This window comes from Notechis scutatus, chromosome 3, assembly GCF_049901735.1.
Source record: "Notechis scutatus isolate UNSWTSFEM ecotype Mainland chromosome 3, rNotScu1.2, whole genome shotgun sequence".
NCBI classification, from domain to species: Eukaryota; Metazoa; Chordata; class Lepidosauria; order Squamata; family Elapidae; genus Notechis; species Notechis scutatus.
This window is the reverse complement of record NC_142011.1, coordinates 72227169-72252951: the sequence shown is the minus strand read 5'-3', so window position 1 is coordinate 72252951 and position 25783 is coordinate 72227169. Positions and strand designations below refer to the sequence as shown.

Below are 25783 nucleotides of genomic sequence, written 5' to 3'. Positions count from 1 at the left end.
TGAGGAACTGATCCCTCCCTGACAGTTTACACTGACGAAATGGGCCACAAAGAAAGATGTTAATCATGGCATAATATCTCTCATGACTTGCAGCAGGTTCAGAAAGATACTCTAATTAATGATATTGAAAGCTATTGAGAAATGAAGGAGTACAAAAATGAATATACTACCCCAATTTCAGTTCTGTCACAGATCATCAGAAAGCACCACTAATAGCAATAGAACTTAGACTTATATACTGCTTCAGAGTAATTTATAGCCTCTCTAAGTTGTTTACAGAGCCAGCATATTGCCCCAGACAATCTGGGTCCTCATTTTACCAACCTCAGAAGGCTGGAAGGCTGAGTCAACCTTGAGCCAGTGAGTTAATTGAACTGCCGAACTGCTGGCAGCCGACGATCAGCAGCTCTGTTCTGGAACCTGACCTAAAGCCTGAATAAAATGGGTCCAGATAATTTTCTCTTCCAGAATCCTCTGGAGCTGAAGCTCAGCCATCTTCTCAATAACTTTCATAAAGAAAAATGCAGCCCCCACCCTCCTGGGAATCCAGACTACATTCCATCATATTTCTAACATCAATTATTCGTTAGAGTTTATTGCAGAAATCAAATCCAGAAAGCATACACAGATGACTGATTCAGCAGGATTCATTAACTTCTTTATATACATAATAATATATGAGTAAAATGTACAATACCAATAATAGATTCTTCCAATGTGGTAGTAATTACAAGAAAACACAAGTAGCAGCTTCAGAGCTCAAAGCATATTAGTTTTCATTCTCAGCACAGAACTCAGAGCTTCAGGGCCATGCCCAGGGTCCTTCAGTTTCAGTTTCTAATTCAGCTCTCATTGGTTGACCTTGTTACCATGTCTCTGCCAGTTCATGAATATTCTGACATTATTTGATAGTTGTTTGCCACTTATTTGTCATTTTAGCCAACCTATTTAGAATAGTCTAAACCAAAGCAAAGTTTGAGTCTTTCGGATCCATCTAGAGCGGGAAAAATGGCATGAAACCCAATTAAGTTTCTTATTTAAAAAACAAAACAATTTCCAAACTGACTCATGTTGAAACCTTGAAAAAGAGGATTTGACCAGGAAGGGATTTATTTTTAAATTGTGCCATTCTGCTTCATGTGCTGAGGCAATATGCAAACCAAACATGAAGCTACATTTCTTTGGATGTAATAGTGATCTATGAGAGTAATAAGTGTCATCTTATATCAACTGATATGTTGCTTCAGAAGTAGTAGAAAACTATGATTTCAAACTACTCAAAGAAGCTAAAGTAAGCCCCGCAGTCATGCTTCCTCTTCCTATTTTAGAGATTTTGGCAAATTTTCAATTTTATATTTTAATCTAGGTCCTTGAAAAAAAATCTCATGTTTTGCCCTGTATTCTCTATCTTGCATATATATATATCTATGTATGTATGTATGGTATTCAGCTTTGCTCAGGTATTTTCCCACGTCATTATAGTTATGCTTTTAAAGTTGTAGCAACATTTCGGCAGAATCTCATCTGCTATCATCAGGCTTCTGTATTGTGTTCGTCTGTGAAGCCTGATGATGGCAGATGAGATTCTGCCGAACGCTGCTACAACTTTAAAAGCACAGCTATGGACTTCCGGTTTGCGAGGCTTGGCAGCGGCAGGGATTTGCGATCCAGCGCAATCCCTGCCGAGCTCACTGCCAAGGTTCCCCGATCCGTTTGGATCTGGGGATATAGCTGCCCTGCAGGGGCAGCTGAAGACAGGGGATCTGGAAGGGGGTAAGGGGTGTCGCAGACCCCTCCCCAGCCAGCAAAACCCCCTTATCCCGAGGCGGAGGAGCGGCGGTCAGCAATGGCCGCCATGAAGAAACCTGCAAACGGATAAGATTGTGCAGGAGGAAGAAAATCGGGAAATCGTGAGAGTTGTTTCTGGATAAAGTTGCCAAGGGATAAGAAAGTTTCCTGGGGCTTGAAAATTGCTATGGAGAAGTTGCTACATTGTTTCCAGAGAGAGTTACAAGCGGCGCACAGAATTCTAAAAGGGAAAGTTTTTTGTTTTTTTCCTTCACTCTCCTTCCTAACGTGACAGCGGATGGAACAACAAGAGAAATCTGAAAATCTAGGTAATTAAATACTGAAGAGATAAGGATTTCTGAATGATTTTTTTTAAAAGACTTTAAAAAATTTTTTTTGCTGTGAGTGGGAAGGGAGAGGGAAAAATTGGATTAGAATTTGAAAATAAGGAGAAGACTGCCTGGATTTTTAAAGAGCTATAAATACTAACAAGGCTTCTGAAAGATATATATTAAATGGAACTTTGTGATCAAACTCCAATCCCAGAAAGAGAAAGTGAAGGAGAAAGTGCTTAAAAGAATTAACCTACTTGGATTGCTTGGTGATTTTACCACTTTTGAGAATTATCTCTGATTAAAAGCACTTGGGTGGTTGCTTGGGAAAACTTTTTCTCTTTATAATGGCATTACTTGTGGACAGATTGAAACTTTTATATCAAAAATATGAAAAAGAAAAGCAAGAAGGGAAGGACGTTTTTGATACTCTTTTTCAGTATTTAGAAATGGCGGTCTACACTTATGTAAAATTGAATGGACAACAGGACGACTGGGACAAAGAAGAAGCCATTTTTGATGAACAAGTGACTGGCTGGGGAAGGAAAGGAGAAAGAGAAAAGGAAAAGAGACTTTAAGATCTATAAAAGCAATCAAAAAGAGAAAACAAGATGAAAAAGAGATATTATGTTAGAAGACAACAGAAAGGAGGAAAGCAGAGAAAAAGGGAGGTGGAGAGGCAAAGGGGTAAAGAGGACAGAGAGAAGAATAAGCAAGGGAGAAAGGGACGAGAAGCCTCAATAGTAGAGAGCAAGATGTAAAAGAAACAAAAGTTTTTTAGAGATAATGGGTAAACTTTATTGATAAAGGGATTCTAAAGGTACATAAGATTGTTTTTATATTTGTATTTAGAAATAATTTTAGAAAGTTGGAAATAATGTGTAATTTAAAGTGTGATAAAATGTTTAATATAACTTAGTGAAACTTGTCTTAAGAAAAGAGGAACATTTCATGAAATAAGGATTTGAGATATGATGTGGGGGGGAATAATTGTGGAAAATATAAGTATTCCCAAAAGGCATGTTATTTAATTGAAATGGATAAAATGGTTAAGATATAAAGGAGTTGGAGAGAAAGATACAAATGAATGTCAATATTAATTAGATTGTGTGATTTCAGTGGAATTTTTTTTTTTTGAAAGGAGACATTTGAAGTAGGAGAAGCAGGAATACCTTAATGAAATAATGATTTAAAATATGTGATGTGGGGGGAATAATTATGGAAAGTAGGTGCTCCCACAAAAATATGTTAATTAACTGAAAGGTAATGTGCTAAGTGTTTATGATATAAAAGAATATGAATATTAATGAATAGATTAGTATTGGTATTGATAATATTGTATAATTTTAGAATGTACAAAATAGAATCCCAATGTAAGTTAGGTATTTTATATTAAGTATTATAAATGTAGGGAAAGAGGTAAAGGCGTCATACTCCAATTAGTGTACAGGAGAAGCTTTTTTTTTTAAGAAGAAAAATAAATCGATAGCTGGAAATAAACAGACAAAGAATAATAAATATTATGATTTGAATTGAGATGAGATAAATAAAATAAAATTAAGAGAATCTAAGAGAGAGAAGAAGCTATATAAAATATTGAAAATGGTAATAAGATATGGAATGGCATATAAAATGAATATGAATTTGAGTTGGTGTCTGTACAAAGAGTTTTGACCGGGATTAAGCAACTTTCAGAAAAGATGTTTTTTTATGTTTATATGTTTTGTGTTCTTATGTGTTTATGTTTGAATGAGCTAATAAAACCTTGGAGAAAGGTTAGAAAAGGACAATGGAGAGAAAGATAGAAGAAAATAAAGCAAGTTAGAAAGGGAAAATATGTGATTGTAAGGAAATGTGTTAATGTTGTAAAACTTTCAAATAATTTTTAGAAATTTTTAGAAAAAAGGTTTTACGTTTATTTTGTATGTTTTGTATGCTTTTAAAAATTAATAAAATTTGTTTAAAAAAAAAAAAAAGCACAGCTATAATGACGTGGGAAAATACCCGAGCAAAGCTGAATACCATACATATAAATACCTGCAAAAATTTAAGAATATATATATATATATATATATATATATATATATATATATATATATATATATATATACACACACACACACACACACACACACATACACATACACACACACACACACACACACACACACACACACACACACACACATATATATATATATATATATATATATATATATATATATATATATATATATATATTGCTTTCGGCTTCATGTTTGTGCGAGCAAAGCGTGATAGGAGTGCCGTCTCCCTATATATACTGGTGGGGAAGTTGGCTGTGTTGTCATTTCTTGATTGGTTGATGGAATTGATGTTTGCAGATTGGCTGGCTTTTTTGTAAGAACGTGTGTGGCTGAGGTATTGGCTGTGTGTCTATCAGCCTCCTGTGTTGTAACGACCTGGGTAATGGGCTGTGTGATGACCTTCTGAGTTCTATTGTTTTGACATCCTGGGTCTTGTGCTGTAATCTCCTGGGTCGTTGGCTGTGTTGCAACATCCTGAGGTTTTGTGGTGTAACCTCCTGAGTTCTGTGATGTGATATCCTGAGTGGGTGGCTGTGATGTGACGTTCTGGGTCTTGGTTTGGCTCTGAGTTTGAGGCCTGGATATGTATTCATAGCGTGTGTCCATTTGCTTGGTTTGAGGGTTGTGGGATGCAGCAACTGGTGTTGCAGCCATGGTCTGGTTTCTGGACAGTGGCTGTCCTTCGTCCATGGGATGAGCTTGGGTTTGAGTCCAGTGAGGGAGAACGGTGGTGGTGTCATGTGTTGTTTTGGGTCTGGTGTTGGTTTTCGTGGCTGGATCTCGCCTGTTGATAAGGGCTAGTTTCCAGATGTCTGGTAGGTGAAAGGCATCGTCCCATTTATTCATGTTATGGGGGTGTTTCTCTATTTCGATGGCTTCCCTGATTATTCTCTTGTTGAAGTGTTCAGTATTGGAGATTAATTTGCTTCCCTCAAAATTAATTTCATGTTCTGTGGCTTTAAGGTGCTGGAAAAGGGAGGAAGTGTTTTCTTCTTTTCTGACTGCGTTCTTGTGTTCTGCGATGAGTGCATTTATTCTCCTGTTGGGTTTGTCCAATGTATGTGGCTGGGCATGCAACAATTGCCCAGCCACATTCATTGGACAAACCAACAGGATAATAAATATGCCGAGGTATTGGCTGTGTGTCTATCAGCCAATACCTCAGCCACACATGTTCTTAAGAAAAAGCCATCCAATCTGCAAACATCAACTCCATCAACCAATCAAGAAATGACAACACAGCCAACACAGCCCCACCAGTATATATAGGGAGACAGCAGTTCCGATCACGCTTTGCTCGCACAAGCACAAAACCGAAAGCACCAGCCTGAAGATGGTGAGTGGGACCTCTTTGAAACGTTGCCAAGATACTCTCAATCTTACATGGGAAAAGACCCGAACATGTCAAGACCTGCATACCTGTACCCGTGAAAATCTACGATTGCATAGAAAACTTGTTAAACTATATTAATGTTAATAAATAGTGTGATCTGGTTTAAATAATTTAACATGGTAAGATTGATTTGAGTTACACAAGCATTGTGTTGAAAAAAGAAACTAAAATAATAATATTTTAAAAGCCCATATTCTTATTTATTTTTATATCCAGACCTTGGCCAGTAGATAACAAAAATAAGCCATCATCCACTTCCAGAAAATTCATGGGTTGATCAACACAAGGATACAGTTTGATTCCTGCTTGAAGCTACCAAGCAACTAATGGCATAACTCTAGTGTTGTCAAAGAAAATGCATGGCTTTATGTTCAAATGGCAAGTTGCACAAGTCAATCAAGATGCCAGCAAATGTATAAAGTTTTTCTTGCTCTAGGGGAAATGTAGACATATTTTTCAGCATGAGTTCCAGGCAGTCACACTGAATAATTATTGAAATTTTGAAAATATCTTCAAAGGAATTATTTTAATTGCCTTCATCCACTGTTCGGTTTCAAACAGAAAACATCAATGAATTTCTGACCCGTGTAATAAAAAGAATAGTTCCCTAATGGTTACGAAATACAGATTGGAGTAATAATTAACCTTAGGCTTTTCTTCTCTCTCTTTTATTTCTTTGATGGACTAATTCTCACAACTTACTGCAGAGTTTATTTCTTTTCTAGATAATCAGTCAAGAATTGCATGTAGTGTCACAGACAAGCAATCCTTTGCTATTAGCTTGTAATAGGCATTTGAAATGTCCTAAAAAAAAGTAGGCAATAGTTGCCTGTTTCCTTCCAAGAGAAATCAGTGTAGCACTGATCATATGTGTGTGCAAGAGAGTGTGAGTGTGTGTGTGTTTTAAAGCAAGAGTTTTGGTAAACAATATAGATTCCCCCTCCCTTCTTTCCTGAATTCTCAAACAGTGTGCCAGTTGGAAATTAAATTAATCTTCTCATTGCATAGCAACATTTCTAATGCAGAATGATAGGGATAAGCAAATATTGGTGTATATTTACAGTCCCTTTTTTGACTCTATAACTTATAACATGGGAACATAATGCACTTTGCCTTTGGTTCTTGATCTAACTAGAGCATTCCTTCCAATTCAGTAGAAGCTAAATCTATTAACTACAGTTTAAAACTGTATGAAGACCGTAACTTTTTCCATTCAAAATATTTGTTTACTATAAAAGAAAGGCAAGATCAACATGAATAACAAACATATAATTATCTTGGCTGTACTTATACTTTAATCATGTTCTTTTAGATTGGTTCTTTGTTGTGTGTGGAGGGGTGTGTGTATATGCTGCAATTCCCACAGATTGTTTTATTTGATTGGAACTAACTCTGCATAATGCATTGCCACTGAGTGGAAAACTGTGCTAGGAATCAATGAAGTTTCTTTCTTGTAGTTATGAAGAGGGAGAGAACTATATTCCTGTCCTTTGGGTTTTTTCCCATCACAGTATTAATATTGCATGAGAGAAAGAATGGGATTACACTCGTCCCCATTGTACTAATTAAGTATAAGAATAAAGTTTCCAGCAAAGAATTCTTCCCCCTTTGCAAAAGTGGCCTAAAAAAAGCCAATTTGGTGTTGTAGCTAAAGCATCAGGCTAGAAACCAGGAGACCATGAATTCTAGACCCCTTTAGGCAAAAGCCTGATGAGTGGTCTTGGGCCAGAACCTCTCTCTCAGTTCTAGGAAGCAGGCACTAGCAAATCACTTTTAAAATCTTGCCAAGAAAACTGCAGAGACTAGTCCAGGCAGAGACCAGGACTCAAGAACTTACACACACACACACACACACACAACAAAGCTGTACATCTTATTCACATATCCTTTCCTAAACAGTAACATTGTGGAACTATTGAAGTTGTTCCAACTTGGCATTCATGTATTAGAACAGGGGTGTCAAACACAAGGCCCGCAGGCCAAATCCGGCCCACCAGACCTCGTCTGATGGCCAGCGGTGCCGCCGCCAGCCTTGCAGCCTCCCCTTTTTTTTTCAATGAATTTACTCCGTGCCTGCACGGAGTAAATTCATTTTAAAATGGCTCAAGTTAAAAAAAAAAAAATTTACTTACCTTCCGGGACCTGGCCCGACTTCTTCCTGCCCCGCACTGCTCCCTGGGTGTCGGACATGACGCGTCATCACGTGGCGTCCGCCCGACATCTCCAGGGATCAGAGGAGCCAGCGGACACCGCGGAGAGGAGCAAGAAGAAAGAAGTAAAAGAAAGAAAGAAGTAAAAGGTAAGTAAAGTAAATGGAGGGGCAGATGGCTGGGCACTATAAAAGGGGCAGATGGCTGGGCACTATAAAAGGGGCAGATGGCTGGGCACTTTAAAAGGGGGCACATGGCTGGGCACTTTAAAAGGGGCACATGGCTGGGCACTATAAAAGGGGGCACATGGCTGGGCACTATAAAAGGGGCACATGGCTGGGCACTATAAAAGGGGGCAGATGGCTGGGCACTATAAAAGGGGGCAGATGACAGATACAACCGGCCCTTTGATGGGGACCAAACTGCTGATGCGGCCCCCGATGAATTTGAGTTTGACACCCCTGTATTAGAAGATGGGAACTGAAATAAATAAATAAATTGACCTTTAGGAGCCATGGTGGCACAGTGGTTAGAATGCAGTATTGCAGGCTAACTCTGCCCACAGCCAGGAGTTTGATTCTGACTGGATCAAGGTTGACTCAGCCTTCCAATCCTTCCAAGGTCAGTAAAATGAGGACCTAGGATGTTGGGAGCTGACTATGTAAACTGCTTAGAGAGGACTGTAAAGCACTATGAAGCGGTATATAAGTCTAAGTGCTATTGCTATTACTCTTATCTGATCCAGTGCAGCTCTGATACATGGACGTCCCTTGTTTCATAAACAGAGAAACAGGGAATAAAATGTGTATTGTACAGCATATACGATAGCATTGTGAAACAATATACTTTGGGAAATATAGATGAAATGGATTTAAGGATTCTTCATCAAAGATAGGTGATGAGCTTGTGCTATAATTGAATTAAAAGTATCAAATCCATATGTCCCTAAAGGCTGCATAGCTGAATAGATGTTACATTCTACTGCTTTGTTTTTAAATGAGAAATAAGAGGGAAAGAAATCAAATTATGGACAATTACAGTAATGCCATTAAAGTCTTTGTTTTGAGCAAATTAAGTAAGATACCTCTAGAAAAAGAAATGTAACCTTAGACAATGTCTAAGTGTCCATGTTATGTGCTGCAATGGTTCTATACTATTCTGGATTTGGATTACTCTGCCAAGTTCTGAGTACCATATTGCAAAATAAAGAATGGCTGGGATACTTAATAATACCGAATCCTGTTCCAAGGAAGAGTAGCTGAAAAATTTAACCAAGATTAGAGAAGATTAATGGGAGATGGGATTGCTGTCTTCACCTAACTGAAAAACTGTCATAAGGAAGATGGAAACACAATTATTCTTTGCTGCTTCAGAGAATAAGACTAGAATCAGTGGTTGGAAATCTCAGAGAAGTAGATTTCAGTCTAAGATTAGGAAACTCTCCATAATAGTAACAGCTGTTAAGAGTGAAGCAGGCTTCCTTAAGAGATAATAAGACTTTCTTCAGTGGGGATATTTAAGGAAATGCTGCATAGCTGAATGGATGTTCTTTTTTAAAAAAAAATTTTTATTGATTTTTAAAAACAAACATAAACAAACAAAACATAAAACATAAAAACATAAAACATCTTTTTTGAAAGCAGCTTGATCCCAGGTTACATCTCTTCGTACAGACACAAATTCAAATTCATGTTCATTTTATGTACCATTCCATATCTTATTACCATTCTACATTTTCTATATAGCTTCTCCCCTCTTTTAACTTTTTTAATTTAATTTTATTTATTTCATCTTAATTCAGATCATTATACTTATATTCTTTGTCGGTCCTGTTTCCAGCTGTCTATTATCTTTTCTCATTAAACAAAATTTCTCCTGTAATCACTGATTGGAGTATGACGCCTTTATATTTTTCCCCTAAATTTATAACACTTAGTATAATACATAACTTCCATTCGGATTCTGCTTAGTACATTCTAAAGTTACACACTATATTTTAAAAAGAGAAAAAATTATAAATATATAATATAATTAAAACAACAATCCATACCAATTCAAATCTATTGTTAATATTAGTATTCATTTAAATCTTAAACATTTTACACATTACTTTTCAAATAAGTATCATACTTCTATGGGAACACTTATAAACTTTCCATAGTTACTTCCCCCCCACTTCAGTCATATTTTAAAACATTATATCATTAAAATGTTCCCATTCCTTCCTAATTCAATTCTCTCATTTATTTCATTTCATTTATTTTGTTCACAAAAGTTTCACTGAATTACACTAAGTATTTTATCCCACTTTTTAATCATATGTTGTTTTCAATTTTCTAACATTATTTCTAATACAAATATAACAATACAATCTTATGTACCTTTGCAGAATCACTTTTTCAGTTAAATTTTTACCCATTATCTCTAAATAAGTCCTGTTTCTTTACATCTTGCTCCACACCTTTGAAGTTTCTCTTCCCTTCCTTCCTCCCTTGCTTCTTCTCTCTGCCCTTTTTACCCCCTTGTCTCTCCACCTCCATTTCCCTCTTCTGTTGCTTTCTAACATTATATCCACTTTTCACCTTATTTTTCCCTTTATTGGTTGTTTTTTTTGGATTTTAAAGTCTCCATTCTCTTTCCCCCCCTTTCCCCCTTCTTCCCTAAGTAAAGTTACTTGTTCATCAAAGATGGCTTCTTCTTTGTCACAATCTTCTTGTTGCACAGTCTTTTCTTGTAGTTTCTCATAGGTACAAATCACCATTTCTAAGAATTGAAAAATGGAGCCAAGAGAGCCTTTCCCTTCTTGTTCCTCTTCTTTATATTTTTTTAAATTCCATTTTCAGTTCATCCACAAGTGATGCCATTGTAAAAAAAATTTCAAACAACCACCCAAGTGTTTTTAGTAATTCAAATATAATTTCCAAAAGTCCCAAAGTCACCAAGCAATCCAAATACACACAAGCTGTTTCTTTTAACACTTTCTTCTTTTTTCACTTTCTCATCCTGGGGTTACTATTTAGTTACAAAGTTCCAGTTAAGATGTATCTTTTAGAAGTCTTGTTAGAATTTAATCAGATTCTTTTAAATTCCAGGCAGTCTCCTCCTTCCAAATCCTACTCTTATTCTTTTTCTCTCCCTTCCCACTTACAGCAAAAACATTTTTTTTTAATATTCAGAAATCCTTATTGTCCCCTTGACATTTAATTATCCAGTTTAATTACCTCTTGATGCCAAAGCGGGTTTTTCCAATTTCTCATTCATCTCTGTTCGCTGTCAATGTAAGGAAGGAGAGTGAAAGAAAAAAAAACTTTCCATTTTCACTTTCATTCGCTGCTTCCGAATCTTCTTTGGGAGCGATGTATCTTTTTAAAAATTTAAATTCCAGTATACCTTGGTTGTTGCTTCTTATCCCGGTCAGCCAAAACTTTCACTTCTTAACTTCCTCCTACACTTTCTTTTCCGGATGAGTGCTTCTTTGAGGCGGCCATTTCTGACCGCCGCTCGTTCACCTTCGGGAAAGGGAGTTTAGCCAGCTGGGGAGGAAAGATGCAGCTTTCCTCGACCCTGCTGGTTTCTCCCCCCTCTTTGCCACCTCTATGGGGTGGCTTAGCCCCGAAGCCAGACTGGCTCGGGACGCTCCAGCGGCGAACCCAGGCAGAAACCGCGCACGATCGCGGATTCCTGCCTGACACCGAAGTCCTGCAAACCGGAAGTCCTAGCTGAATGGATGTTGTACCAGCATTATTTCCTCCTGCACTAACAAGGGGGTTGACTGAATATTCCCCAAGGTTCCATTCTAATATTCTAAAATCATGGACCTTTTAAAGAAAACCATCTTCTGTTCCATCCTAAAATACAGATGGGAAGATTCACATGGAAAAAGTCCACCACTGATTAGAGAAAACAAAGCCATACCTGCCTACATCAGACAGCAATATATTAAAGCAGCAGCTAAAAGCTAAAACAAGTTTCTTTTACATGGTAACTTTTTTACAAATCTTGTGTAGAAAAAGCATCCAAAGCTGCTCATGACTTTAGTGTATATTTTTAGTACTTTTAGATTGCTTTTCATTGGCAGTTATTACTTTAATATAAATTCAATGTCTGCTGTACAATGCGATAGGCAGAAATTCATTTTATACTTTGCTACTTTTTCTCTATCCCATATAGAAAGGAACTCAACTGAAAAAGGAAAGTTTAGACTTCAAGCAAAGGGGAGCTACTGTGATTTTATTTAATGTTATCTATTTTATTTATTTGTTTAACCATCCATTTCCCTCAAGAGGGGCTCTGGGCAGTGTACAATTGTTAAAATAAATTGTATAAAAATTAACATTAAAATTAGAATTAGGTTAGGATTCAAAATAAAATTATAGAATAATAACATTATAAACTTCTAAAGAAGAAAAATCCCAAGATGGACACTGAATGTTGGTTATTACAGGCGAGAGGGTTTCTCAGGGGCTAGCCAGCTCCACAGTTGTGTGGTCCTCTGTGTTCCCACATAAGGCTGCAGAGCCAAGTTCTGGCCCCTTGGCAGAAGGCATACAGAGTGGGGACCTTCCTCACCTCTGGAGCAGAATGTTCCATAATGTAGCAGCAGCAGAGAGAAGGCTCTCTTCCTATACTCTGCCAGATGAAATTCCTTGACTGACGGTTGTGAAGCATACCTTCCCTGCTTGAATAAGTGAGAGGGGCTGAGGTGAATGGGTGAAGCCAGTTCTGCAGGTATTCTGGCCTTGTTCCCTGGAGGATATTATAGGTGATGAGGAACACTTTGAATTGGACCTAGAAGCAAACTGGTACCCAGCGCAGTTCACAGAACAAGAGTATTATATGCGCCCTTCTTTGGGCACCCAGTATGGCTCATTCAGCCACATTCTCTACCAGCTAAAAGCTTCCAGATACTTTTCAAGGGTAGCCCCATGGACGGTGTGTTGCAATAATACAATTGAGAGATGACCAGGACATGAGGGACCAAGCCAAGAGCTTACCTGTCCAGGAAAGGATATAATTGGTACATAACACAGAGTTGGGCAAAGACTCTACAGGCCACATTTGCCATCTGCTCTTTGAGCAGGAACCTGAGTCCAGGAAGACCCTCAAGTTACACACCAGGTCGGTCTAGGGTAGTGCAACCCCATCCAAGATGATAAACTCTTGGATACAGAGGGATTCATCCACAGCCACTCACTTCACCCAGAATGGAGATATATAATTGGGTATCAACAGTATATTGGTGATACCTGGTCCCATGGAGATGGGTGATCTCACTTATTGGTTTCATGTAGATCATGTGTCAACTCATAAAACATTTTGTATACATGTTTTATAGTTGACAACAGAAAGAAGGGGGGGATTTCAAAGAGCAGGCAACAGGGTAAATCGAAAGTACATTCCATTCATAAGACTGATTAGATGGCTGAAGCTTCTGCCACGAAAAAAATCTAATTGGAGAGCATGATCGATGACTCTTGGCTATGGACGTTTTTTCGTTGGATGGTACACCCAGAGGGGTGGGGGGGAAGTAGGATCAAAGGTGACAGTGAATTACATATCTCAGAGTTGGCTACACCCAGATTAGTGCCAGACATAGAATGTTACCTTAAATAAATCCTCTTTAGTTTTGGGAATGTGGTTCAAAGCTCATGATTTAATTGGAGTAACTGCCAGAACCCTGACATCATGGGTATCAAACTTGTTGCATCATGTTGCCGTTACATGATATTTCACAATGTTTTTCCCATTCATGGAGCTGGACTGGGTATGGCCTGCATGTGACACATCTGACGTAGATGTTAAAAAGGAGCAGAGGAAGAGCCCTGAGCCCTGTGCATGAACTGGACTTCTTGCTCCTTATTACCAATTCAGGGCAGCCACAGAGGAAGGAGGTGAACAGCACAAAACTGTACCACCCAATCACAACTCCTCAAGTCAGCTTGAAAGTATACCATGGCTGAGGGTCTCAAAAGCTGCTGAAAGGTCTAGGAGAACAAGAATGGATGCACCACGTTCATCCCACTCCTATCAAAGATTTGAGTTAGATTTTTTTTCTAACTAGGGTTCTTTTTCCTCAGAAACATTTCCAATTACTGCATCTAAATTTTCTATCAGATTACAAAATTCTTATCTCCACATTTCTTGCATTTCCTTGAAAAATAAAAGTGTAATATAATCACTTATAAAACAAGTATTATGCATCAGTCATCAAACTAATACACTTCATGTGTTTGACTACCTACAATATAGTTTAGTTATAAAATTTATAAGTCAGTTATGGCCTTTCTATGACTTATCTCCACTTCTTGAAACAACTGTGTACATAAATTATAATGTGCTGTCAATGAACAATAGTTTTTCAGTCTAAAACTGTTAGTAAGGTTGATTTACTAGTAAGAAAAGTGGCATGCTGTGACAGCTGCTGTCTTCATAGCCCCAGACAATCTGTTCTACACCAATATTGACTTAACCCTCCCATTTATTATATGGTCATAATGAGAATGTCCTCAGAAATATCATTTGGTTGGACATATCTGGTTGCTCTATTATGTGTGCATTTTTTCAAAATCAAAACAAATTGATACATTTATTTTTATATAGCTCAGTTATTTAATTGTGTCACTTTAAATATCCAGAAATATTGCTCAGAAACATTGCACATTTTAAAGTTCTCAATTATTATGGATAAAACACTCCAATTAAGCAATCTTATAATCTTTTATGAGTCAGTGTATAAATGCAGTAGGTTGATTCCAATGCAATATTCCCTTGATACCACACAATCTGGATATTAAATTGTAATTGATTCACTGATACCTCTAGCCCACAATATGATAGTTGTAGGATCTTCTAGTGAGTGTGACTGTAATTATAGAATTCAGCCCTTGAGGAATTCCAGAAGGTGCCCATATTGTCTGGTTTTGAATGAACTTTGTTTACATTTTGTACAATTTTACACCCACAGTGGGTAATAGGATTACACACACAAAAAATGATATTAATTCTACTTGTCTTTTTTTCTGTGTGGATATTCAGCTTTTACTGGGCCTCCTCCTACTTAAGTAATTCAACTCTGTGTTTGTTCTACTGAGACTATTTCTCTGGGTGTTCATGTCTGGAGAAATCATGTTCAAAAGGCTATCTTTGCTGGCCTTCCACTTGATGAAATACTAAGCCAGTGAAAATTGATATCACTTGGGCTTTCCCTGGGTTTTTCATCAGTTCACAGTGGACAAAGATATTCTGAAAAATTGTGAAAATTATCTTCAGTTTCTAAAGCTTATCATAAAGCTGTCCAAATCCAAATCCATCTTCAAGACTTGTTCAGTGGTAGATGCGTGCCTTTACTTGCAACTCTGTTTAAGTGCTATTGTGTACTATTGATTATGTATCAACAAATTATGTGTGTTATTGAGGTTCTTATTATTGCTGTCAGCTCCCTACATCATTCCTGCTTTCATGTATTGAGAGGTGCCTGAAATTAATTATGGCTGACAAAAAAAAACCTGGAAAAATACTACCATAGGTAAAATGAGCCAAAGTCTTAAGTGTTGATATATTACCATCAGATTTTGCTTAATGTTTCTCTCTATAACCTAGTGATCATCTGACAACAAGATTAATTGTGTACAATTTTGATGAGACAAAAATTTCCCCCTAATGCTAATTATAATTGATTGATTGTTTATATTTTATAGAGGAACCAGAATGTTGCATAGTCAATAACACTTCACTTTTATCTGTCTATTTTATATCTTTCATAGAATATCTTCAATTCTTTTGAATTGAATATTCAAAAGAGAAGATTCCCTTCTCTTCCTGTTAAGATCAAAATTATTCTATGATTTTCAAATTATGTGTGAAATCATTTCCCCTGCTTGTCTTAGAACCACTTGATAAGCTCTGTTTCTTCCATCTAAACAGTTTCATGAAGTCTTTACAAATATAATTAAACTTTCTATTTCTGTTACATATGGTGCTTGGGTTCTTAATTAAGCACAGTAGGTTTCTCTTGGCAGACCTCATTTATATATTTCAGTTCCAATGCTGAAATAATGTTTGATGATGTTGCAGGTTTCAAAAGAACATTTCACTATTTTGTGTCATGTGTCAATATACTTATTATTGCTATCTTCAACTATTTTGCAGAGTAGTCTTGCAGAAAAATATGGCAAACAATAAATTATTCTAGTTTCCTCATTTGTTTACAGTAATAATCCATTTGAAATTGAAAATATAGTTCAATTATTTGAAATACAAGTTGTTTATCTCATGCCTGTTATCTACTCTATAGAGACTTTTTAAAAAGTTTACAGTGCATTCAAATGCATATTTTGAAGAACAAATCCTGCCTCATCTTGTGTATCCCTGGCCAAGCACACGTAAGGATAAAGAGAGATGGTTGCAAGCCTTAATGATAAGTTTTGAAAAATAAGTGGCTAAGGGAAAGTGAGTGCAAATGCACATGTAGATCAGTGGTGGATACAAAAAGTTTTACAGTGGTTTGGTGAGTGTGGCTTGGTGAGTGCACACACACACACCAAATGCGCACTTTGTACAGGCACAGAGGCATTTGCACAGGCACAGAGGCATTCCAACTCACCTCCTGCAAGCCTGCACTCTCCCAATCGCTTCAGCAGCTGCCGCGCAGCACTCTGCTGTGCTGCATAAAGCAGCTGTGCTTCAAAAGCAGAGGATAAAGGTGAGTATGGGAGCATGGGCAGGTGGGTGGCCCCAACAGCAGAGGGGCAGAGAGAACCAGTTCATTTTCCACTGTTCATCGCTTGGCAGAACTGGGCCAAATCAGGAGAATACCACCACTGATGTACATGTCTTAGAGAACACCCCGCTCCTGAATTTAGCAAGCGTGCCTTAAAAGAGTTCCAATATAGGAACTTCCAGTTTGAGCTTCTTCAGCGACAGACTGAAACCTCATCTCTGCGAGGCTTCGATCCGTGCTCGTTGCTGGAGCGCCCCGAGCCGGCTGGTTTTGGGGCTAAGCCACCCCGTAGAGGTGGTGAAGAGAGGGGAGACTGCCTGCAGGGTTGAGGAGAGCCGTATCTCTCCTCCCCAGCTGGCCATTACTCCCTTTCCTGAAGGCAGTTGCAGCGGTGGTCAGAAATGGCCACCACAAAGAAGAACTTGACTGGAAAAGAATGTGCAGGAGGAAGATAAGAAGAGAAAGTTTTGGTTGACCAGGTCAAACAGCAAAAGCAACAAATAAGGTACCCTGGAATTGAAACTATTAAAAAACAATAACATTGTTCCCTAAGAAGATTTTGAAGCTGCGAAGGAGAGAGAAAAGGGAAAATATTTGGTTTTCTCCTTTTCCTATACTGACAGCTAAGAGACTTAAGCAAGAAATTGGAAAAAAATCCACTTTGACATCAATAGGCATTTAATGCTGAAAATAAAAAGTCAAAGGGATAATAAAAATTTCTGGATAATTAAAAGCTTTTGAAAACAGGAAAGGAGAGAAAAAGAATAAAAGGGTAGGATTTGGAAGGGAGGAGACTGCCTGGAATTAAAAAAGAACTTACAGCAAAATCTCAAGAAGACTTCCAAAAGATACATTCTAACTGAAATATCGCAACAAAAACCCCAGGAAGAGAAAGTCGGAAAAGAAATAAGAAGATATAATTCTGGACTATTTGGATTACTTGATGATTTCTGGATTCTTGGTTATTGTTTTGAATGACTAAAATCAATCGGGTGGTTGTTTAAAACTGTTTAAAATGGCTCCACTTTTAGAAGAACTGAAAATGGAACTTAAAAAGTACAAAGAAGATGCACAAGAAGGGAGAGGTTCTTTTGGCTTCATATTTCAGTTTTTAGAAATGGAGATTTGGAATTATGAGAAACAACAAGAAATGCCTGCAGAACAAGAAGATTGCGACAAAGAAGAAGCCATCTTTAATGAACAAGTAATCTTAGATGGGGAGGGGAAACGAAAGGGGGGAAAGAGAATGGAAAGTTTAAGATTGGGAAAAACAACTCCAAAAAAAAATAGAGTGAAAAATAAGTATAAAATCAGAAAGCAACAGAAGAGGGAAATGCAGAAGAGAGAATTAGAAGTAGAGAGACAAGGGGGTAAAAAGGGGAGGGAGAAGATGAGAGGGAAGAAAGAAAGGAAAAGAAGTTATAAAGGACAGAAGCAAAATATAGAGAAACAGGGCCTATTTAGAGATAATGGGTGAAAATTTAATGGAAAAAGGGATTCTGCAAAAGTACATAAGATAGTATGGTTATATTAGAAACAGAAATAATTTTAGAAAATATGAAACAATGTCTGATTAAAATGTCTGAAAAAATACCTATTGTAATTCAGTGGAATAAATAAATAAATGTAACAAAAGGTATATTTAATGATTTATAAAACATATGTGAAGACAAATAAGGGAAAAATTAATTATGGAGATTATATGTGTTTTTAAGGAAGTATGATATTTAATTGAAAAGAAGTGTTAAAGATGTTAAGATTTTAATGATTATTAATGATAGAACTGAACTGGAATGGAATGAGGGTTTATAATTACATATATTTACAATCTTTCTTTTTTTAAAAAAAATATATAGTGTGTATTATAAGAATGTACCAAGCAGAATTCAATTGGAAGTTATGTATTATGTATTATATTGAAGGTCATAAACTTAAGGTATATATTGAAGTTTAAATAAGAGTTGAATGGATGTAATTAAAAGATATAAAGGTGTCATACTCCAATTAGTAACTACAGGAGAAAATTTGTTTAATGAGAAAAGATAATATGAAATTGAAACAGAACAGACAAAAGTATAAATATAATGATTTGAATTGAGATGAGATAATCAAAATAAAATTGAGAAAATTAAAAGAGGGGAAAAACTATATAGAAAATGTAAAATAGTATAAGATATGGAATAGAATACAAAAAGGAGCATGAAATTGAGTTTTGTGTCTGTATAAAGAAGTTCAACCCAGGACCATGCTATTTTCAAAAAAGATGTTTTACTTGTATTTTGTATGTATGAAAACCCAAATAAAACTTTACTTAAAAAAAAGAGTTCCAATATAAATAGTGGGCACAAGAGTTGTCAAATGAAGTCCAAGGATCCAAACATTCCAGCAGGTTCATCAGTCCAGGTCCAGAGTCACAAGATATCAAATTGGAAGTCAAGGTATGCTGAGTCTAGATAGTTTTTGCTAACAGAGAGGCTTCAGTTTGCTGCTCTTGTTAAATAGAAGCTGTTGCAGTATTGCTCATTTTCTTGTGAGGACCCCTGCAGAACATTTTTGGCCTACTCTACCCTCCAGACAATGAGGCATTGCACTGAAAGGGATTAGCAGCTCACACTTCTTGTCTTCAGAAATCAGCAAGCAGCTGTCTCTAATGGTTACTGGACAGCCCATCTCCTCTGTGTGCAACAACTCCTCCTTCATCCAGCTCCATCCAAGGTGGAACTGGCTACTCATTGTGAGTCTCCTCATCTGAATCTGAATCCCCCCATGACATCATCATTCTCCCATCCACCTGCATCCTATGCAAAGCAGCATTGAGTGTGGCATCAAGGACATCTATGAAAATTTCTCAAGGTGAAAAGATGAACCATAAAATCTTACTGGGAACGCAGCTCCAGCTTTATACATTATGGAGACTTAATGTCAGGGAGGTCTGAGTAAGCCTTCAGTCCACAAGTGAATGGTGAATTTGGGGTGGATATAAGAACTATTTTCTTGTTATGGACAGATCACTTTCTATGACCATGACATCAAGGATGACTAGAGTTTTTGAATTTTACTAGTATCATATAAGGCATTCCTTGCTTAATGACTGCAATTGAGACTGGCAACTTCATTAATAAGCATCACAGTCACTGAGGGAAACATCAAATGATTGCAATGGACTTACAACCTCTTTCACTGAAGTCATTAAGTGGTCATTAAATGAGACAATACATAACCACAACTTGCAATTTTACTACTGGCTTTTCCATTCACACAGACTTGTAAGCAGACATAATTTTGGATACTCTTTTAGAATGCTACATAGAGAAAAATTCTGGAAATCAATGATGGATGAGGCTATCTATGCCAAGATGGCAATGTTCTATTGCATTTTTATGGTTTTATATTTGAACTGTTCAGAATTATTTTGGAGTCAGGTGGTGCCTAAATTGAATAAATATGAATATACATTACTCAATCGTAGACAGCCAGTCTTAAGTAACAGCTGTTATTGGACAAGTGAAATAAGTCTCTCATGTTCATATCATGCTTCTGATCTGCCCAGAATTTTCTGCTTGGATTCTGTATAAGATATAAGGAGACTGCTTATGTTTATTTATATGTGCATTATCTTCTTGGATTGTACTTTTTAAAAAGTAATTTATATCGGAATAAGCTTCAGGCAGTTCAGAATCCTCCTTTTGTATTAGAAATCATTATTAAGGAAGTATTAATTTCATCATGTTGATATGGGCTACCAGATCTTAATTGCAAAATTCCAGTTGTGGTGTGAGAAAAAGATTAGGGTTGTATCTTTTTATACTGCCTAATGGTTGTCTGAATCGTAGTCATCATAAAGCAAGCAAACATTTATTTTAATAACAACCTCAATTGTGTAAAACAGTTCTGAATCACAAATAAATAAAAATGTGGCCCAAATCAGCCAAATGAAAGGTAAACCTTTTTTGTGACTTTAGAAGTAATATCATAAAATGTTTGTTTAATCAGACAATGTAGTTAATCATAAAGGTAAAACTGAAAGTTAGCACTGCTGGATGCTAGCATAAAAGTTAATAAATTTACCTGATAATCATTATGCACATGCTAGTTATAATAATTTACTGTCCATATCAAATCTTTATAAGCATTGTAATTAAATATAAAAATGCACATTAGAATTATAATGAGTAATTAGGGTAACATAACTAATATACAAAAAGTCCCAAAGCTCATTAAAATGTTAAAAGATGAAACCTGTTGTAGTCAGATTTTTTTTGTCTTTTTTTTGTATCTGTCTGAATGTCAATATATCTTCTGCATTGCTTCATTAGCTGCATGTTTTAATTACATAAAAAACCCAACCCCAATTCTAAATTAAACTAAAAGTTTTCATTATTTTGTCACATTTTGAGTTGGAACATGTTACAATTTATGTTCAAGTGAAGACATTTAGCCCTTTTGTAAAATACCATGTTCTGGAAATGGAATGAGATTGAGCCATGCCAAGTAATTGTTAGAAAATGGGAAAATCCTGCACATTGACTGAAACAAAAGCACTCACTTGTTGTGGTAAGAGGCATCCAGAGAAAACCTCAAAAGCCAAGAACATAAAAAGATCCTCAAGCTCGTTACAAAGTTGAAAGATCAAACTTGGAGTGCTTAGAAGTGTTTTAGTTACTGTTTGCATCTCTCAGGAAAGTTTTCTAGGCCAGCCCATGTCTTCCTTATGGTAATTCTACAACTGCTGAATAAGTATCAAGACTTTACAGGACATCATTTGTATTGATCACAGACTGGGGAACTAATTATGAGACTCATGAAGATGCCACCAAGTGCCTTGAGTTCTCTCAGTAAGCAAAACTGAGTTGTGCAAGCAAAATGATGCCACATGCAAGGAATAACTCCAGGTGCTAATAATATATCCTGCTCTGTGAATGAATCCTGTCAGGTGGTCATATTATCATTTCAAGAAATGCTAGAGAAGGGAAAATGTTTCTCTGCAAAAATCCCTGCTGGACTTTTTAAAGGTTAAACAAAGCTGGAAAAGAAGCCTCAGTCACCTCATGCATTTGGGGGAGGGGGACTAAATCAATCCTACAGTGTAATATTCCAGCTGCTCTGCAGATGCTTAAATTTTAATGTGATTGTTTTAAGGAACAGCAAATGACAATCAGACTTTGTTTGCAGTTACTGCTATGGATTGTTTATAGCAAGAGATCCAGATTTTCTCCCAAGTAAATTGGGGTCCAATTATTTTATTAATAGCACAATGGTACTTAACTGATCATATTCACACACTCACACACACCACACAAATCCCTTTCCAAAAACTTCAAAACCACTATGTAAAGTATTATGAACAGCTACTAAAAGCCACTGATTAAATTGATTGTGTGAGAGAGTTTAGAAGGGGTATCTCAAATGCATAATGTCTTAGACCACATTATCTTTTTTTCTGTTTACCAGAACTATTTTATGTATTGTGTTTCTTCTATATTTTCCTTTAACTATCCTTTTGTTTCGCTGTTTTTTAGGGTTCATTTCCTGTTTAAACATTTCTTTCTCTCTATTTCAAACACACAGACACAGGTGTGTATATATGTATACAATAGGTACATGTATGTATATATTTGTGTGTATACATGCACATATCAAAACACATGCACAGATATGCTTCCAAAGAAGTCATGCAAGCAAGAAAAAGCACAACTACCTTAATAATTTTAGAAGAGATGGTTCATGTGTACTTCCTTTTAATGGATTTACATACTTATTAATATTGCCCACATAAAAATATTTTCTTTGACATGAGTTATTACTGAGTATTGTTACTGTTTAGATGTTTTAAAATAATAAAAAGTGAACTTGAAAGGAGTATGATTGGATGATTTGGAAAAAAAATAGAAATGATGTAGTATTACTTAGTGTATTTGTTTCAGAAAAATATTAATATACCAATTAGAACATTTCTAATGGCCTCACAGGAAATTTGCCAAGAACATTAGAAGGATTATAATTGTTCCTTGGATTTAGTAGAATTTAAATCATTAACTAGCAGCATATTTAAAGGTCTGATTCCTCCTTTCTGGTGCAGTTATATTTTAACCATAACAGCATAAAGGCTATGCTTTAGGAAGAGATCCAAACAATTTTACATACATACATACATACATACATACATACATACATACATACATACATGTGTGTGTATGTGTGTGTGTGTATGGTATTCAGCTTTGTTCGGGTATTTTCCCACATCATTATAGTTGTGCTTTTAAAATTGTAGCAACATTTCGGCAGAATCTCATCTGCCATCATCAGGCTTCTGTATAGTGTTCGTCTGTGAGTCAGACTTTCACAGCTTTTTCTGTTTTAAATTTGGTGCTAGCCTACTGCTATGCCAAAATGTTTTTTTCTTCTTCCTGATTGGTTGGGAGTCTTGGTCTATGTTTATTGGTCTTGGAGTTTGCTATATTCTGCTTGATTGGTATTTCTAATATCTTCTGTCTATTTTGTAGCTTTTTTTGTCTTGATTGGCTGGCAACATTGTGTTTCCTGTATTAGAGGCTTTTAGTGTGGCTTGGCTCCGAGTAAACGGATGGCTATCATTTATTAGGAAGCTAGGTTTCATCTGGGTGCCTGGTTGGGGTATGTTTGAGCTGGGGGTATCAGAGGGAGTCTGTTTGTGCCCAGGTGTTTGCCTGGCTTGTGGTGTGGAGATTTTTTTTGTTTGAGAGTGCAGGCTTCCAGATAATTGACAGCCTGGTGGAGTCATCTCTTCTATTCTGCCAGCCAATCAAGACAAAAAAAGCTTAGAGCAGAAGACACAAGCCTGAAGATGATGAATGAGACTTCATCGAAACGTTGCCTAGGTACTTCCAATCTTACGCGGGAGAAAACCCGAATAACCAAAGATCCATATATATATGTGTGTGTGTGTGTGTATACATACACACACATATATATACACATACATATACATACACACACACACACACACACATATATATATATACTCACACATATACATATACATATACATACACACACATTTCATATTTTATACTGTATATTTCATAGTACACAAGGCTTTGTATATTTTCATTCAAAAGTATTCCAGGTCGTCTACCATATTATAGAAATTCACGATTGCCTGGTACATTACCAATAATCTACTAGAAATTTTAGCTCCAAACATCATATACAATGGTGTGCGGCGCCTGAATCTTTGATGATTTGCCATTAAAGTAAATAGTCAATATTAGTTTATCTCATCCTGCAAATATTTTTGTATTATAGAATTCTAGTAATTTTCACCACATTTTCAAATAGGTCTGTTATTTGTGATCTACATGAACCTTTCTCTTCAAATCACTAACAAAATCCATAGCTCGTAGATTTATTATTTTAAGCCAGACTTTTCAACTGTTGTAAAGATGTAGGGAAAACTCAAGTATACTCTGGATGTTTCTGATAGTGACAAAAAATAAAATTACATCTAGGATGTAATGGAATTGCCTTATTCTTACCCCAGAGCCAGGGTGGCACAGTGGTTAGAATGCAGTACTGCAGGCTTTTTCTGCTGATCACCAGCTGCCAGCAGTTTGGCAGTTCAATTCTCACCAGCTGAAAGTTGTCTCAGCCTTCCATCCTTCTGAGATCGGTAAAATGAAGACCCAGATTGTTGAGGGCAATAAGCTGACTCTGTAAACCACTTAGAGAGTAAAGCACTGTGAAGAAGTATATAAGTCTAAGTGCTATTGCTATTATACATTCCAAGTATAATCTATTAAACAGGACTACTGATATTCCTAAATCAATTATTGATTATTGTAAATAGGTTCCGTTTAACTGATTTTCAAATTCTTAGGTTTCAGATGCAGTATGGGGGGAAATGGCCACTGTATACTGTATGTTCTTTTATAAAAGTTGTCATTTACCTGCATGGCTTGTCATCTAAGAAATGTCAATCCTATCTTTCCCACTCAGATTCAGCTTATTTAGGATAACTTTGAAGTGAGAGATGAGATGGGAGTGTCAACGTTCTGACTGACAAACCCAACCAAGCCAGCAAGTCGAGATGGTTAGATCTCTTTAAGCATAACTTTATTGAGTACATCATTTCAGCACACATGAAGCAAAACCAACTCTAACTAGTTCCCAGAGTTTTCACCTAAATAAAGGACAAATTATTTCCTCCCCTCCTTCTATCAGGTCACATTGTCCAATTAGATGTTCTAGTGTCACTATAGCAACTCCTTCAGGCCCTTGCGAAAGATCTGTTGAGATGACCTTAGTTTCCACTGGATGATTTCTTGTTGTTGTCTAGGCTGGCATTCCCCCCCACTACTGCTGCATAGTCTGTGGCAAGCTGAGAAACGAAAAGATGTCTGCGACAGCAGGGCACATTTCAAAGTTTGATAGGGAGTCTGAAAACAAGCCTTGCTGACACCTTCATTTTTCTGAAGTGTTTTGCATCCTAAAGTAACAATAGCCTCAACTTCCTTCTCTTCAAACAAAAAATTGTTAAAATCTATGGTTCTGAAGGACTTTTTGAACTGATGATGCCAGAGTTGGCTTGGATTGATTATGTCAGTTTTGATGCAGAACTGTTTTTACTGTATTATTTCTTTATGACTATAAACTGCACTGGGTTCTTTTGTGGAAGTGGGCAATCTGTAACTGAATGAATGCAACTGTGCATGAATGAATGAATGAATGAATGAATGAATGAATGAATGAATGAATGAATACATTGTGTATAAATATGGTGAGTTCTGCTATTAAAATTAATAAGTTTGTACCCTAATTCATTGTGCACTTTATGGTCTCTACATCCAATTATCATTTGTAGTTTTCTCTCACATGCAATGTTTCTGCAAATAACTTTACAAATCCATCCAAAGTTTTAAACATTAATCTCTGACACACTTTTTCTATATCTACCCCGATGTCTTTCTTTCTACCATAGAATAAGGACCTAATGTCTGCTTTTCTTTAACATTTTCCTGATCCAAATGTATTAATGATACTTGTCCCAGTGAGTGTGTGTGTGTGTGTGTATGGTTTTTTTGATATTCACCACATAAAAGCATACATTCTTTCCTGTACACATTGCTCAAGAAATATTTTTAAAAGGGTTTTGACACTAACAGACTGTATTCAGAGCTGTGGTAAAGTCTATTTTGGTAGAGCTTATTAATATGTTCCTCTATAAATAATTTGAGGGGAGAAGGTGTTGCTATATCTTTAATTAAAACAATGTTGAATATTAGCAAAAGAAAGCATAGACAAGCAATCTAGGATTATGCTGGCCCTGCAGGAAATGATAGAACTTCAGTGGCCTTGCG

General features: G+C 36.5%; 1 protein-coding gene across 2 annotated transcripts in view; it reads left to right on the top strand.

Annotated features, from left to right (window-relative positions):
• Window positions 1-25783, top strand: part of NEGR1 (neuronal growth regulator 1) — a 543684-nt gene that overhangs the window by 414354 nt on the left and 103547 nt on the right. The window lies entirely within an intron of this gene.